Genomic DNA, 18,924 nt, shown 5'->3' on the forward strand with positions numbered 1-18,924 from the left:
TAACAATGACATTATTGTTCTATTCATATAAAGGGAGGTCAGGTACTCTTTAAAACAGCTGCTAGTTATGGGTACTTTTTACTGAAGTACACTTCAAAGCCCATACTTCTTTACTTTTACTTGAGTAAAGAAGTGTAGTCAGTACTTCTACTTTTACCAGAGTATTTTTAAACACGAGTATCTGTACTTCTACTTGAGTAAAGAATGTGTGTACTTTTGCCATCTCTGGCCACATCCTATTACACTATAATTTGATTTTAAAAGTCACGTTTTAGCCTTAACTAGTGTGTCTCTACAGGGCTGAGCGCCGTCTCATCTCATCCTGGACGTCAGTACCATTTTGTTTATGATTCAAAGTCCATGACTGAAGCCCAGAGGTACTGCAGAGAGCACTTGACCTGGCCACTGTCCACAGCATGGAGGACGTGGAGCTCCTGAACGACATGGCAGGCCCTCATGGCCAAGTGAGTTCACTTTCTCTCTCTGCTATCTGAAAGCTATTCTGACTGTTGGGTAGTTATAACAGTATATAGGTTTGAACGTTTTAAAGGTCACCTATTGTGCAAAATCCTCTTCTTCATGTCTCTTCTACATCACCATGTGTCCCCTCTTCTTCATGTCTCTTCTACATCAACATGTGTCCCCTCTTCTTCATGTCTCTTCTACATCAACATGTGTCCCCTCTTCTCCATGTCTCTTCTACATCAACATGTGTCCCCTCTTCTTCATGTCTCTTCTACATCAACATGTGTCCCCTCTTCTTCATGTCTCTTCTACATCAACATGTGTCCCCTCTTCTGCATGTCTCTTCTACATCAACATGTGTTCCCTATTCTTCATGTCTCTTCTACATCAACATGTGTCCCCTCTTCTTCATGTCTCCTCTACATCAACATGTGTCCCCTCTTCTTCATGTCTCTTCTACATCACCATGTGTCCCCTCTTCTTCATGTCTCTTCTACATCAACATGTGTCCCCTCTTCTTCATGTCTCTTCTACATCAACATGTGTCCCCTCTTCTTCACGTCTCTTCTACATCACCATGTGTCCCCTCTTCTTCATGTCTCTTCTACATCAACATGTGTCCCCTCTTCTTCATGTCTCTTCTACATCAACATGTGTCCCCTCTTCTTCATGTCTCTTCTACATCAACATGTGTCCCCTCTTCTTCATGTCTCTTCTACATCAGCATGTGTCCCCTCTTCTTATGTCTCTTCTACATCAACATGTGTCCCCTCTTCTTCATGTCTCTTCTACATCAACATGTGTCCCCTCTTCTTCATGTCTCTTCTACATCAACTTGTGTCCCCTCTTTTTCATGTCTCTTCTACACCAAGTACTTTGCCACACTTAGTTCCCAGCACTTAGTTCCCAGCACTTAGTTCCCAGCACTAATGGCACATTTCCACTGCAGCGGGGTCGCCCCGTTTAAGCGTCCCTAAGCGTCCTCGCTCAGGCCTCGGGCTGCCTCGCTGGCCGTCCGTGGCCGTGGCGCATTTCCATTACAGTTTAGGACCTGGGGTAGCAACGCAGTGTAGGCGGGGCGATCGGCTTTGTTGTTCTGTCGAGCTCCCGCTGGATTTTTATCATCCCCAATGAGATGTAGGAACGTCGTCACCTCCTCGGTCGACCACGATGTGCTTTTCTTTGACGTCGCCATTTTTGTAGCTCCTCCATTTACAAAAATGCTGCGTATAAAAATGCTGCAAGCTTGCTTCTAGATATGCGACGCTAGGGATGATCTCGCGCGCAATCTTGTGACGATTCTCTCTGACCACTCAGCAGTCGAGAGTGTTGACGTCAATAGTTTAGCCCTGGCCCTGACCTGATAGAACCACGATTTTATGGGGCCGGAAAAAGAGGGAAAAAGTACCCGCTAGCCGGGGCTACGCTATATGGAAAGGCCACCAAAAACTGGCCTGGCCGCTTGAGGACGATTAAGGACGCTTAAACGGGGCTACCCGCTGCAGTGGAAATGCGCCATTAGTTCCCAGCACTTAGTACCCCATGGAACTAAGAGCCGATCGCGTTCACACTGGAATAAGTTCCCTGTGGGAAGATTACGCAAATGAAGCCGCTGACGTCACTTCGTCTTCTTCTGCTTTGGGTTTACTGGCAGGCCACAAATCACTTCACTGCGTATACTGCCACCTGAAGTCCCCAGAGTTGGGGACTGGCCGACACCGACACCTCCTCATCTCCACCGCTCCCATGTTTTCTTTTGTGTTGCCATAAGTTAGTCTCTCTGCGTTTGTGCGCTGGGCGAATGCTAATGCTAATAATGCTAATGCCAGGATAATAAAATGGCGGCTCTACAAAACTTTTCAGAGTTTTACGGGGCGTGGTTTGCAATTCGCCAAGCCAATCAGAACTGGGGCACTTTTTTCCCCCAGAAGAGTACCACCTCTCAGCAAGCACTAAAAATGGGGATAAAAGTTCCGTCAATACGAGACGGTTGGCAACCCTAGTCTGAATTGACGCTGTTTGGCATTACAACGCTGTTATGAATGTTTCTCTGGTATAAAATGGGTGATGTTAGCATAGCAACCGAAGCTAAACTGACTACTTGCTATTGCTATCCTGTTGTGGCATAAGCCGTTTTCTACAGGCACATTTTACCGGTGTATTTTTCATTATGATTCTACTTGTGATAGTCGGACACGACAACCTGTGCAGCCCATGTATTGATTCCATCCGATAGCTATAATACAAAACAAAACGTCTGCCTCTCTCCACAATGATCAATAACAGTGAACGGATGGTCAAAGTAAGGTACAAATAAACAGAATCACACGAAGCCTGGTTAGTGTTGCCTGACTTTATAAAGTGTGTTTTTTTTAATAAGTGTGTGGTTGCCTTCTAGTCACTTTGCTCAGCGCTACTGCTTGTAGGCAGGCATGACGAGACTCTTCAGTCGACCCATGTTCGGGGGAGGTGGGTTTAGTTTCCTGCACTTGAAGTTGAATGTATCTGCGGAAAATAATAACAGGCATTTTTTGCTATTTTGTGACTTTTTATGTTTTCTTAGACTCTTCGTCTCATTTGAAGAAGCATTTACGTTTAAGACCAAACGCTAACCGCTAATGTTAGCTAACTAAATTCAACTAACCTGTCTACTACTACTGTTAGGCTGGGACTGTTTAAATAAAGTTTGATTGTCATGTGTAAATAGCATACTAAACAAAGTATATTTACACGCAAAATGACCGCTATTAATCTGACAAATGATTATCCTAAATATGGGATTAGTTTTGTATCATAAAGATAAAGCAACACTTTCTCAGAATAAAGCAAAACTATGAGTTTAAAAGAAACCAAAACTGAGTCCAGCAAAATAAAATACATTTCAAAAATAAAACTATAAGTTGCAAGCAAATCATTTGTGTAATCATGTAAACTATAAGTCTTTATAAAGTGGTATATGCTCAAAAAATGGCGTACAGCAGTTTCAACGCAATGTTTGCGATTTATAAAATACTAACTTGACGGGAAAACGTGCGGTCCTCCACGCAAACTCTAACCCATGCGTACGCACTAAGCACAACAACGGGAGAGACGAGAAACTACGACACCGTTGGCAGAAGGAAGAAAGGCGAGAAATATGTGGAAATAATACCATAAATAAAATGTTACCTCTCATTTATCACGTTTAATCATGTTTTATGCCGTTTTCCAGGACTTGATAAGTCGCTCGTAAAACACAGGAGGTATGGAAACTAAGAACACCATGTGGTCAATTGTACAGCTAATATAACACAACACATTGTATTTCCTTTAACCGGTGAATCGGAAAATGTCGGAACATTTATGGACCTATTTTTCGGATTTCTACTACGTAAGCAACCTTCCCACGTGAATCCTACGCACGGCGTTATAAATGAGGCCCCTGCACAAGCTTCATCGACGCGTTGTTGTTATCACAGTGTCATTTCATTTGACCAACTGTCTTTACATTTAATATATTTTATTATTATCCACTTTTTTGTTTTATGTCCTCTTATTTAAAACATTCTTTGAGACTTCATCTTCTGGTTCAAATTTCAATAAATGTAATTTGTATAATCACTCTTTTGTCTTTATTCTATATGAAAATGTTAGAGATTCCATTCAAATCTGTTGATTATTCAGATCTTCCTCAGGCTAGGAATAGTACACTGAACAAACATATAAACGCAACACTTTTGTTTTTGCTCCCATTTTTCATGAGATGCACTCAAAGATCTAAAACATTTTTTACATACACAAAATAATTTCTCTCAAATATTGTTCACAAATCTGAAAAAATCTGTGATAATGAGCACTTCTCCTTTGCCGAGATAATCCATCCCACCTCACAGGTGTGGCATATCAAGATGCTGATTAGACAGCATGATTATTGCACAGGTAATACAAATAAAATAAAAGGCCACTCTGAAACGTGCAGTTTTGCTTTATTGGGAGCATGCCCCCGGACCCCCCGAGAGAAGGCGACGAGCCCCCTAAAGGATGTTCGGTCCACCCCCCACTTGTAAAAAATAGCACTGTACCCCTGCACAGGGGTACAGTGGTCAAACCATCAAACCATCATCTTTCACTAAACCTAACCAGGTAGTTTTGTTCCATTTTTGTTTTGTCTCAAATTACAATGATACCATGTTTTTAAAGCCGTAACCTTAATCCAAGAGAAAATACATTACCCTCGAAACGTAATTGACGATGCAGTTCATCTTTATAGAAATATAGTTTGTAAGAGACAGAGTTGTTTTTCGTAGAAACTTAATTGTGGGAGTTCTTTTAACGATTTGTTAACAGAAAATGTAGATCATCTGTTTTTGCCAACCAGCGGGGTTTCCTTGCTCGAGGAACACTTTCCAAGGCTATTTTCTCATAACATCATGCTGAAAACAACACAATGGGCTGCTGGAAGTTTTACGGTTGTTATAAACCAGAGGGAACAGTTTGTCTTTTCCTGTATAAAAAGTATTTTATAGAGGCCTGCGAGCTAAAACCTCACAGTTTTAGCATGTTAGTTTTTTTGTTTCTGAAATCTTACTACCATATCCCAGCTTTCAGATGAAAAACACATCAACTGACGGAAGGACTATTCTGAGTATCCAAGTCCCTCTTCAGTTTTGTCCAACGAGTAGTTATGTGAAGTTTGGGATGAAGCGATGAAAGATTAAACAGGCGATACACAAGAAAACAAAATATCTTATGAAACGCAGCCCATGGAATATGCATTCAAACATAAAGATAATTATTCATATAATTGCTGTTTTTGCAGCTACTTAGTGGTTGCCATGGTTGATAGGAAGCTCAAATGAGTGCATTACCTAATTCCATGATATTATTAAACAGTATTTTACCGCTGCTCCTCCCATCTAAGTTTAGTGCAAATTTAAACTATTTACAGGAAATTGTCCAGAGAAAATGTGAATTGCTACATGTTTCGATCCACAACCATTGCAGAAAAAGAGAAAACAAACTTGATTTAAGAGCTCCAGTCAAAGCGTGATGGAAGAGGGAAAAGCCTGTGGAAACTATGACTTGTGTGTTGTGAGCATGGTAACATTCTCCTCTTCACACACATCATGTTTTTAGCTTTGCTATCAGACTTGGTGAAAAAAAATTATGGCGCGATTTAAAGCACTCTGTTGGACTTTGCATTCCTCAAGAGACCAATTGCTCCACGTCAGCCAAGAAGACCAACTTTACAAGATATTTTTTTCTTTTTGAGTGTAGGCTATCTGCTTTGTTTTTTGGGCGCAAATTGCAAACGTCCATAGCAACAGGTGGATTTGAGAAATAGTGTTTAGTATTGATATTCTTTCAAACTTGACAATTTCCATAATCAATTTCAATACAGAATCAGACCATTATCAAACTAAATTAAAATATTGTTAGAATGAATTCAAATTCCAATCTCTATAACAACAAATGAAGTCAATCTGTGTGGAAATTTCCATCCGATAATGTTATAAGAACAGAAGTTTCCAAAAACACTACGGTACATTTTTCTGAACATAGCAAAATAAATCTCATGTTATCTGGACATTCTACAGTATGCCGGGAATGGATCTGGCCCTTCCTACATCCAGGACATGGTTAAAGTATAGGTGGTGACTCGAGTCACATGACTTGACTTAAGCTTGAGACATATGACTTGAAAGGACTTGACTTTTTAAAATTAAATATTTGTGTTTGTTTTTGTATTGAGATATTACGTTTAGTTTTTTCGAAATGTGATTGGGTGATTATAGCGCCGTGCGCGCAAACCTGGCAACCCACTAGACGGTAGGAGTGTCAGTTAACATGGCAGCGGCTAGCTTTACTCCAAAAATAGTGAAGTTTGGATTCAAGGATGATTTTATATTATGTGACGCTAATAAGAAGAGAACAGCGGTATGCAGGATCTGCAGCATAAAGGTCGGTGACGCGACCACCACAACATCCAACTTCATTCGTCACTACAAACCCCACAGAGAAAGGTACGTGAATGTGTTGTTAGCTAGAAAGCTAACGTTAAGTTTTAGCTACGTTAGACTTGGTTAGAGGAAAAGAGGAAAAGAGAAGCCTCGTTTATTTCCCCTGTGTTATTATCAGAAGTTACTGTAAACTGTTGAATAATGTAGTTCATCTACTTTTAGTAGTTTGTTTAAATGTTTTAATGATGTTGTTTTTGTTTGTAGAAGTGCATCATTCCTTCCATTTTGATCTGTTATGATGATAAACTGAAGCAATTTCTAAATGAACAGAATTAAGTGAGTTCTAAATCGTCCTACTTAGTTTATAAGGAAATTATGAAGAGGAACAGATGAAATGATTTGAAAATGATATCTATGTAGGTGCTGACGCTGTTGCTGGTTCTCGTGTTAACAGACATTTAAATGATATATGTGTAATGGCAAATGCCATATATGATTTTCTCACCTGGAATTCTGCCTTTTTGAACAGACTTTTTGAGTCCTAGCTCTATTGTCTGCAGTTCTGGGTTAATATGAATCTAATATGATTGTCATCGGTCTAAATTAGATTTCAAATGATTAACTGTGTATGTAATGAAGATCATAGTGTGGGTTGAATCCATTTTCATAACCACTGTCTTTGAACTGATTTAAATACGAAACTGGGCTAATTCATCAGAATGTCGTATGACTTGACTTGACTTGCTTGACCTGAGCAATGACTTGACTTGACTTGACTCTCACCACAGTGACTTGGGACTTGCTTGATACTTGTAGGTCAAGACTTGAGACTTGCTCATGACTTGCACATGTAGGATTTACTCCCACCTCTGGGTTAAACTGTACACCCCAGCACGTGCACTCCGCTCTGCATCAGCCAAACAGCTCGCTGCACCCTCGCTGCGAAGGGGACCCAAGTTCCCATCAGCAGAAACACGTGGGTTTGCTATCCTGGCTCCAAGATGGTGGAATGAGCTCCCATTGACATCAGGACAGCAGACAGCTTACACACCTTCCGGCGCAGACTGAGAACTCATCTCTTTTGACTCCACCTCGAGCGATAGAATTACTAACAAAGCACTTATATACTAATAAAGGACTGGCTTATCTAAAGCCAGTTGAGTAGCACTTGAAATACTTGGCTCTATGAAACCTGATGTACTTTATGATTCTGTTTTCTTCAAGGTTGTGTCTTCCTGGTCGAATGTACTTATTGTAAGTCGCTTTGGATAAAAGCGTCAGCTAAATGTAATGTAATGTAATTTAAAACTCACCTTCCCTAAAAGTAAAATAATATATTGACCATACCGTCTATCAGTCAAGTCAGAATCCAACCTCAAGTGATGACAGCTGGCGTCTTTCCTTCTGCCAGCAGCAACAGTGGGATCAGTCAAAACAAATGAGAACATCCACATGTTGGCCGTATAATTTGTTCTCTCCCTTTATGGCTTTTTGCAGTTCATGTGTAGAAGGAGTGAAGATGATCTATCTCATCTGAGTACAGGAAACACCAGAAACGGCTTCACATGCACATCCAAAGGTTATGAATCACCAGTTCCTTTCTCTCCTTCCTGACCGTGCATTAGTCCATGTCCCAACAGAGTTGCATGACAGCAGCAAACTGGAACTTGGATTTTGGATTTTTTAAAGGGCCCCGATATGCTTTTGGGGGTTTTCCCGTTCCTGTAGGTTTGTGTGCATGTAAATGGTCTGCAAAGGCTAACATCCCTGTGTTGCCTCCGGGGAAGTCTTTGTTTACTTCCGTACAATTTGTGACATCGCTTCAACACATTGTACGTGATAGCCTATGGGGCGGGACATCTCTTAGTGGTTGACCAATCACAACAGAGCCAGCCACCAACCAATCAGAGCGGACTGGGCTCTGGTTTCGGACAGAGGGTGAAAAGAGGTGCTGCAGCACAGGCAGTATGAGAAACATAAAGAGCGTTTTGAACCATAGGGGCAGATTTATGTTACTGCTGTTACTACTACTACCTTACGCAAAAACCATAGCCTACATGACCTGTTGCCATGTGAACTTAGAAAATGTAGTGAAACGCATGCATTTCAGCGCCAGAGGAAATGAACAGCGAACATGACACACACACACACACACCCACACACACACACACACACACACACACACACACACACACACACACACACACACACACACACACACACACACACACACACACACACGCACGCACACACACACACACACTGACCCTTTTATGCAGATTGACCGCTGTGCTTGTGTTTGTTGCAGGGTGGGTCCAGGCCTTCACAACAGCGGGGAGTTATGTTCTGGATACGTTTATTTTAATTCTAAAACATACAGAAGTGAAAACCCCTAATTCTGAAGTACTTACTTGACTCTAAATGCTACCAAGTGTCTAAAAGAGGCTGTCAGGGACACACTACTGCAGCGTTGTGTTTATATTGCAAACTATTTTAACACAAACATTCCAACTTGTCGATGAATCATTTTATAGTATTTTCCAATTGTAGGATTCTTAAAATCTTGGCGCAAAATCAATTTACAAGTTGTATAGCTCAGTGGTAGTAACGTTAAAGTCATTCAACAGTGGTGTTGTTTCTTTTTATGGCCCGACGTTAGCTTTTTACTGCCGGTGAATGCACTTATGCTTCCAAATGGAAAAATGTCATTGGCTTGAAGTCGAAGGAACCTGGGTGATGCTACTTCCCAGTTTGGCCCACACAGATAAGTCGCCCTGCAGCAAAGGACCGTATACGCTATAATCATTTAATGCCTTAAGTCATACTGCAGAACCCACCTGCCGATATGCGAGCGTGACACTAACAGGGACAGTTTGATCCTGGATCTAGATCTCGTCAGAGCTGCTGGCGATGTGACCTTTCCTCTGACCTGGAAATAAACGCATGACACCAAATTCTAGCAGCAGTTAAAACATCACGCTGATTCATGGGGTGGAAACCTTTGTGACTCTATCCACTAAGGGCTGCTGTATGAAAAAGATAAGGATCGTCGTCACAGCACTAAAAAGAACTGAGCAGACAAAGAAAAAATAAAGAATGGGGGGGAGAGAGTCAGAGGGGAAGAAGGCAGTGACGGTCTGGCAGCGGAAGCGTGTAAATCAGTGCTAATCGCTTCCTCAGGCTTTATAAAGGAAGTTAAGTCAGATCTTTCCTGCCCTGTAGACAAAATAATCAAAGTGTATTGGATTTGGAGCCAAGTCCAAACTACACAGTAATTCTAAGCAGGTTTGAATCTGTATCTTGCGCTAAGACACTTCATTTGTTGTGTTGCAACCGCCAAAACTAACTGGGGTGTTTCTCTCAAATTTAGATTCAATACAAAAAACACAGTTTGGGTCGTAAAACATTCAAAGAAACTATGCTCTTTTCATTTTTGTTAGGGATTTTCTTTTACAACAACAACAACAACAACAACAACAACAACAACAACAGTGACATGCAATCAGGAGGATACCAGTTGCACCTGTACACACAGCCTGCACAGCCTCAGGAATATTTTTAAACTGCACATAGTGATGAAAAAACAAACACTTTATGCCTTGTTTTTCTGAGATGGAATCGGAAGGGAGTTGAAATGCGGTAAATCGTCTTTGGCTTCACCACAAATTACAATAGTCCATATTTCATTGTTTCCTCATGGTAGAAAAAGCGGTTCACTTTACATTTAGGTGTGTATAAAATGACAATTCTTTCTTGAACCACAACATTTGTAGTTTGTGTGAAAACTCATTTTACATTGGTTTGATGTAACAATCTTGGCTGATTAAGATAAGGTCTTCATTAATGTCTATGAACAGCATTGTGTCAAACTAATTCACATGAAACTTCAACAACATAAAGTTTACATTTCTCTGCTGTGCTCTCGTGTTGCTGGAGCAGACTAGACAGTGAAACATATCTGTTCATAGTCATACTGGCATTATTCCAGCAACATAACATCTAATCTTAAGATCCTATGAATATATTGAAAAATGCTGTTATTGCCAGCCTGTTACTCTGTATTAAGGCTGTTGTGGCTGGTTGCCCCCGGCGACCAGATGAGCACTCTGTGGTGACCTCATCTAACCCATTTCCTGGGTCAAAGACGTCCTCCAACTCCCACAATCCAACATTCCTCAAGCAGTTGTCAGGTCGCTGCGCAACTGCACTCTCACAGTGCAGTGAGGATCTGCCTCACTGGGATTCTGACATGTGGAGGTGGAAAAATGTGAAGAACATTTTCTTTATCTCAGTTGAATTGTTTAGAAAAAAAACTCTTTGTGTGTGAACGCACCATAAGAATCAGAGTTATTTTTATGAATGAACAAAAAGCTACATTTAAATAGATTAAATTAAGACCTGACCTGACAGTTGCAGTTCAAAGTACAATCCATGAGACTTGCATAGCGCTTTTCAGGAAACTCAAAGACGCTTTGACAAAGAATAAAAAAATATAAAAATAAAGAAAAATACAAAGAGATAAACAAAACAGAAAATAGGGGGGGGGGGGGGGGGTCAGTGGTTGAACATGTGCAATTTAACCAAATGTAGGCATGAAGGTTATAAATAAGTTCCAAAGAACACATGTCAACGAATCAAGACATTTCACAAGTCAACAGCAAATTGAATCAATTTAAACTAGTTTACAATTGAAAATATTCCAAGTAAAAACAGATAAGAAACAGGTTCATGTTGCAGCGGTTTGGACTTAGGTCTCATTTTGAGCAGGGGGACAAACTCAATTTCATCGCGGGCCACATGAGCATTACGGTTGAACTCAAAGGGCCGGTTGCAACTTTAAGACTATATAAATAATATATATATAAAATAATGTATTATATTCAGTGTTGGGTGTAACGCGTTACAAAAGTAACGGAGTTACAGTAATATATTACTTTTTGCTGTAACGAAGTAATGTAACGCATTACTAATGCAATGTGGGTAATATATTACCCGTTACAATTCTCAGTGACGCAGTTACAACACATTTTAACCCGAAATTAAATGGTGTTTTGTTTTTTAATGTACTAACATAGCGAGACATTCCGACACCAGAGACAAATTGTGCGAGTATATTAGTAAACCTGGTGTTTACCCTTCAGGCCTCGCGCCGGGATCTTCGGGGCAGTTGAATGTTATGCACCCTCTATACAAAGAAGAGAACGGAGCGAAAAATACAAACAACGAATTGTGTCAGGTGCGCGTGACCTGCTCCGCTGCGCGGGCATCATCTCCAAAGTGCTTCCACAGCAGTGACACACATCTGAGGATAATCATGTATACGAACATGGTTAAAGCAACCATCACTAAACGCCAGCAACACTGCATCTACTGCAGACCGTAGCAACGGGTCAGATGGGGACATCACGTGAGCCTCCGTGTGGACACTAGCTGACTCCCGCCTGACTCGCCGCCCTCGCCCCCGGAGCAGCAGCCTTCGTCGCCCGAAACACCGCCGCCCCTCTGCGGCCCGCAGGTGCCAGCCAGGACACCACGGCAAACAGAGCCTGCCCAGGTATATCTAAACAAGTACCCGCCTGCGCAGTGGGGTTAGGTGGTCATTTTGCAGCTCGTGGTTTACAAATAGACGAGGGCTAGAATATTCATGTGAAAATAGTGCCATATTCTGCCTGCCTGTAGAAATGTTGGTCAAACATAATGCATACAATAGCACAGATGCCTTCACCACGAATGGCTACACAAAGATCTCATATCCCAAGTTTATCAACGAGCTGATGTTGCAGCTGAAATGTTCTCCAGGTCACAAAGTCACCTCACATGATGATGATGTGATCCAGTTTTCAAGCACAGTAGATATTCTCTTCCCAGAGTATATGATGGGACCAACGTGATGTTTAGTACATGGTTTTAATAATACTTTTGCTTTTCAATGTTTGCCATTTCAAACCATGAGCTGGTTCAAATCATATTTGCCTTGATTTACAAATTATGTTCTCATTTGTTTTATCAGTAGCTTTGAAGCTGTTGTGCTTTTCGTTGCCACAGTCCACTTTGGAGTGTATGAGATATTTCAGGATTGCACTTTTAACTCACTTGAAATGTTCTCACTTGCTTGGTTTCAGAACATAACAAAGGCCATCATCTGTTCATTGGGACCATCAATGCCTCTATTGCTCATGTAAACCTGCTACTGCTGCCCCCCTGTAACCTCAGAGGCACCCTGAGTCATGTTGTTCTGGAGCCGGGCCTGCACACGGCCATATGCTAAACACACTACAGAGCCCATTCCGTGTCCTGTCAGTGTTCACTTCCTGTTTGCCTTCTACTGGTGATTTATCTGACGTCCAGCGCTCCGTCTTTTAACCTCTTTTCCTTTCTCTTTCTGGATCCTCCTTAGCAACCTTCATTATAGTCCTTGACAGTGGTCTGTACTGCTGTATTAACAACGTGTCACATGTTAAGAAGTTACAATCAGAATCGAGTATTCAACTAACCCGTGTAATACAAGTTAGTAGCCTTAAGGGCCTACATAGTTGTTATGCTACCACATCGACCTTCACTGGAGGTAGAATGAGCTGCACTAACTACATGTTAGCATTTAAAATACCTAGCCATTCTTTTGCGGTTATTTTGGTGAAAGTAACTAAAAAAGTAACTAAAGTAGTGTAACTCATTACATTTCAGAGACAGTAATTTTGTAATGTAACTTATTACTTTCAAAAGAGAGTAATAAGTAATATGTAATATATTACATTTTGGAAGTAACTTGCCGAAGACTGATTATATTACATAATTGCAAATAATTGTAAGTCTCCTCGGTGCGCATGTCACAAAATGAGACGCATTGTGGGAGATGAAAAGCGGCATGCAACCGTATAACAAATGTATTATATTATTTGCAAGCTCTGGCGGGCCACATAAAATGAACTGGGCCCTGGGCCTTGAGTTTAACACCACTGCATTAGACTCTAAATGTGCTGTCGTGAAGTCTTGTCTGGTGTCAATAAAGACCAGGTGATATGTTTAAAGACTGAGCTGCCTGGGGGCCAACAGAGCAGATCTCAGATCTCCTCTTCAGCTGCTCTGGCAGAAACAAACATCAGGTTGCAGTTGGATACCTTCCCGAGACGTTTCACTGGTTTTTCAGCTCTGACGTTGATCGGCTGACTTCTGCCTGCTTTAAATAGCTATGTAATTTTAATCAGTCAAGAAAAAACATAGTCCCTGCTCACTTGTGTCCCCCTTTAAACTTCTAAATGTCTGTTTCGGTTGTGTTTTCTTCATCAAATCAAATCAAGTTTTATTTATATAGCACATTTATAAACGATTTTTGGTGGAGCCAAAGTGCTGTACAGCAGGTCCGGCTCCAGGATGAAATGACTGAGGGGGCTGTTAAAAAATCCGAGGGGGCGATTTTTATTTCACAACAACGAAAAATACTGGCAATGTAATGAATTGACTCACCGAGCTTTTTTCCTTCTCACTGCTCTACAGTCTCTTTGCTTCTTTATTTTTATTCCGGATTGACCCCTCTCGTTCTGTTCTTTTCCTCTGATCTTTAATAACAGATAGTAGATAGTTGATAGATAGATGGCTGCACTTTGGTTAACAGCAGTGGTGTAGTGGGGATTTGTTTACTGGGTGGAGGGGGCAGGGGTGGGGGGGTGGTGGGTGGACGGGAGACACTATGGACGCGCTCGTGAACTGTCAACGGGGGGGGGACCTCTGTGTCGCCTGTCAGCGCACCGATCCGGCCTTTCTGCGCGACTATCACTCAAATGCGAGACATAGTCTCAATTTGTGGGACAAATAATACAAATGCTGTGTGTGCAGTCCCGCACAGTGCGGGACACCTGGTTACCCTACAAACACACACGGTGCTGCCCGTCACACACACACACACACACACACACACACACACACACACACACACACACACACACACACACACACACACACACACACACACGCACACGCACACGCACGCTTCAAATCAAGTTGCATAAATGCTTGAGCTACGTTTTTATTATAATTACTGTGAAATCTGCCTATTATGTTTCCGTCATTATTACAACAAACACACACTTGCAACTGATAACACTGGCAATGATTTTAGATGTATTAGACTATTAAAAAAAGAAATCATGCTTCAAATAAGTGGGGGTACGGCGTACCCCCGCGTCCAACGCCCACTACACCACTGGTTAACAGACTAACATTGATTTCCTCAATTTATAAATTGACAGGCTCTGTAATTATAGCATAACCTTTTCTCCTCTATCCCTTAACTCGTTTTCCTATACAGATTTACTTACCTCTAGTCAGGATTAAAGAAACATTAATCTGGTTGATTTTTTATTTTCAGGATTGAATGTTCAAATCAAGGCCTAAAACCTGGCATTTCATAAGAAAGTGACTCATATATAAACCAAATGTAATATTGGATAAAATACTGCACCAAATGGACGGACACAGAAAACAAATAAAGTCCCCTGGTTTGTCTCTAGAGTCTAACTGCCATGAGAACAATCAAATCAATGTTCCAAAATCCGTCACTAGATGTCGCTCATTGTACCAATACGGTTGATATAATACATAACATATTATTATTCTAGTACAAGGGCTCGCTTTGGCAAAAACCTGATCCATCATGTGTGGTGCTATCTGTAGCTGTCTGTTTTATTTTTTGTTGATGTCATGTTGTTTTCACCAGGGCCGGCCCTTGGCATAGGCAGTATAGGCGAATGCTAAGGGCGCATCAACCCATCGGGGTGCCGAAAATTGGGGAGAAAAATTACATCATGTATTTTTTAGCTGCCCGGATTATAACAGACAAAGACTCATTCTGAAAACTGCACTGGAACAACATAACATCAAGGACATGGATTTCAAGTCAATATACGAAAGTAAATCAAGAAATGAAGTAAACAAGCTGATCTTCAAGTTCCTCAAAAACACTGGTCTGAGGACAAGGATTTAATATAAACATTTAATAAATCAACAGTAGGTGGCGATATATGCTCCAAGTGGAAGTGATTCGCCATTAAAGAAAAAAGAAGAAGAAGAAGTAGTAGTAGAAGAAGAAATATGCTAACGCTACAAACAGGCACAACACTGATACTCTGTTTTTACTGACATAACATTTGATTTCACCTTGCTCTATTTTTTTTAACGCACGTTCAAAAATGGGAACATTTCCGGGAGTTTCAACCGGGTACCGGGTACCGAAAACGGGGACTCTGCCCGGAAAAAGGGGTAGTTTTTGTCACCCACCCGACCGTGTTTACAGCTAAGCACACACGCTAACATTAAGACTACAAGCTCACTTGGGGTTGAGGCTTTTTTACATGTTGCTTGACTGCCTGCCCACATATCTGATCTAAACGTAGTAACGTGTATTGGGGAAGATAATTATTAATAAGTTATTATTTAATAATTGTGACATTTATTGTACTTTTTGATGGATGAACGATGCTCAAAGTGAGGGGCCAAAGAATACAACTGAGGGGGCAATGCCCCCTTTTGCCCCCTCGTGGCGCCGGGCCTGCTGTAGATATAATAAAAATAGCCTACAGTAGAGACACTTTACAGCAAATACAACAGCACAGATTGTTCAGAATATCAGTATGAGAAAAACGACACCCTCTGTCCTTAGACCCTCACGCCGTACAAGGAAAAACTTCCAGAGAAAAACCCACAGTTTAAGGCAGGGGTGTCAAACTCAAGGCCCGGGGGCCAAATCCAGCCCGCCACTTCATTTGCTGTGGCCCCACAAGAGCTTGCAAATAATATAATACGTTTATTATAAGGTCATGTGCCGCTTTACAGGAGCATATTGCCCATAAACTACATGTCCCACAATGCATCTCATTTTGTGAGATGCGCACTGCAATTACTCTGCTTTCAGGCGTAGTTAATTATTAAGTTATTACCCTATCCGATAATAATCCAATGCAGAGGAAATATTGTAAAATAATACATTCTTTTATATATATATATCATTTATATTTATCTATGTATATTTATATAGTCTTAAAGTTACCACCGGCCCTTTGAGTGCAACCATAATTCTAATGTGGCCCGCGATGAAATTGAGTTTGACACCCCTGGTTTAAGGGGAACATGGGAGAAACCTCAGGGAGAGCAACAGAGGAGGGATCCCTCTCCCAGGACGGACAGACTGCAATAGATGCCGTGTGTAAATTCAAGAGATAATACATTTTACAGCATATAGACCGAATGTTAGGAAATGCATGTGTCTGTAATAAGAAGATGAATCCACGAGGATGTCAGCTGCAATCCTGAGGAAGCCATCAGGGAAGCAGCATGACGAGACCCAAGGCAGGACCGCAGAGACAGGTTCAGCCACGACCCGAAGTCCACGACTTAATCCAGAACTCAGGATAGAGGATCCAAGACACAGGACTACAGCAAGAGGATCAGCCTCGACTCCGGATCCCGGCGTAGATATAGATACAAAACAAGAACAAGAGAAAACACAGACACAGACAGAGAGGGGAAAGGTCATTGGATCAAAGTTATTCTTGATAACCCTCTAGAAAGATCTCATGAACTTCCCCACTCAATCTATCAAGACCCGAGCAGTTCTATTAGATATAGGATAAGAAACAGAGAGAGGGAGCACAACAACCTATCTCTTCGTCAGATGCACTCCCCCGCGTATCTGAGCGACTCTGTACCCCGTTACCCTCTACAAGGCTGCATTGTATCTACATGTTGCAGGCACATCGATGTTACAGTTCTTTGGTGCTTGTTGTCCTCCCTTCTTGTTCCTCATGGATACACCTCTTTACTAAATTCAGGAAAAAAGGTAAACAGAGAAACGGGGGAAACCTTTCCACCTGGGAGCCGTTAACCTGACAGATGTGTTTCAAGAGGGAGTGGGGGGTGGGGGGGTGGGGGCGATGCAGTCATGTGTCCCCAACAGACCCTCCCCCCTCACCCAGATGTTCAGGTTTGCACTTATAGTTTTAACAGCTGCTCGTGAAATATGCATCTCTAATGTAACACAGGAGCAGGGAACGCCAACCTGATGGAGTCCAATCAGGACAAGACCAGGTCCAGTCGAGTCCATGTCCAATCCAAGACTAATCAGCTGAGACCAGAGCAAAAGGAGTTCTGTTCTGGATATTGTGCGTCTCGTTGTGTCTATTTCAGGATATATTGTGTCTCTTTGTGGTCATTTGTGTTTGCGTGGTTATCTTTGTAGTCATTTTTAGTCACATTGTTCTTATTTTGTGTCTTTTTATGGAAATATGTGTCTCTTTACGGTCATGTTATGTCTCTGTAATTGTTTTGAAGCCAGTTTGTCTCTCGCTGTTATCAAGTCTGTAATGTCTGCCTCTGTGGTCAGTCAGTGATACTTTCTATCTCTATTTGTTCACCGTGTGTCGCTGTAGTCCTCCATGCAAGAGGGTTACAGTCTGCTCATCGCTCCTCACGTGTTCATCTCTTCCCTTCAGTGGCAGGGTTCATGTATGTCATCATGTATACCGTCCGGCTGGTTCCATTGCACTTCTTTCACATTTCGCTTTTATCTATTCATTTGCCAAGTGTTAACACTTCTTTGAAAATGAAAAAATGTGCAGAACAACAGGTGAACGGTTCTGGTTACCTGGCCTGATCCTCAGTCAGTCCTCACTGTGGACTATTTTCTACTTTCTATCAAAAATAGTTTCCAGTGAAAATGACCCAAACCAAATATTACCAACAGGATTCTATTGGTGTGACCGCAACACCCAAGATCCACAAAGCCGGCACATAGTTGATCAACAAAACATGTAACAACCATTTCATTGTAGTTGTTGTTCTTTTTCTTTTCTTGTTCTAAACTTGGGATTTTTCAGTTTTCATTACGGCATCATGAATGTAGAAATGTGGAAATCTAATGTCCTAAATCCCTCCACCTCAGCTACGTTTAAAATGCAACTTTCATTACAAGTATATGTGACATGGAGGTTTGGCTCCTCCTTTGAAAAATGATCTTCTTCCAGTGTTTTTGTGCAAAACCGATATATATATATATAACACTGCATACTCTGCCCATCATTGGCCGTTGAACCTTTGATAGAATAGCAGAATATCTTTCCGAGAGTAAAGGCCCTGGCTCTGAGGACAGAGTGTGGAGGCGTGTGTATCCCCTGAACAGCAACCTGATGATGAAGAAGGTGATGAAGCCTCTGGAACGCCGCCTGCTGGACCTGCATGACATCCCTGCTGCTCGTAGTCCTTCCAGCAGCACTCAAAATCAAACGTTCAGTTCCCGTTTCCCCCGATGATCAAATGAAGTCACATTACAGATGTGACTTGAGGAGCTGCTGATCTGTAGCGGCTCGGTGTTCTGAGGGGTTAGTCAGGGGACAGAGTGTTTCACCTGGGATCTCTGACTGGAGCCATTCAGGAAGTCCAGATCCTCAGTCACTCAGACTCGACAGCGTTTCTCATTTGTATCGTTTTTTCATACATTTCTATTTCTACTCCATTTAAAAGAGTACATATT

This window comes from Pseudochaenichthys georgianus, chromosome 11, assembly GCF_902827115.2.
Source record: "Pseudochaenichthys georgianus chromosome 11, fPseGeo1.2, whole genome shotgun sequence".
NCBI lineage: Eukaryota > Metazoa > Chordata > Actinopteri > Perciformes > Channichthyidae > Pseudochaenichthys > Pseudochaenichthys georgianus.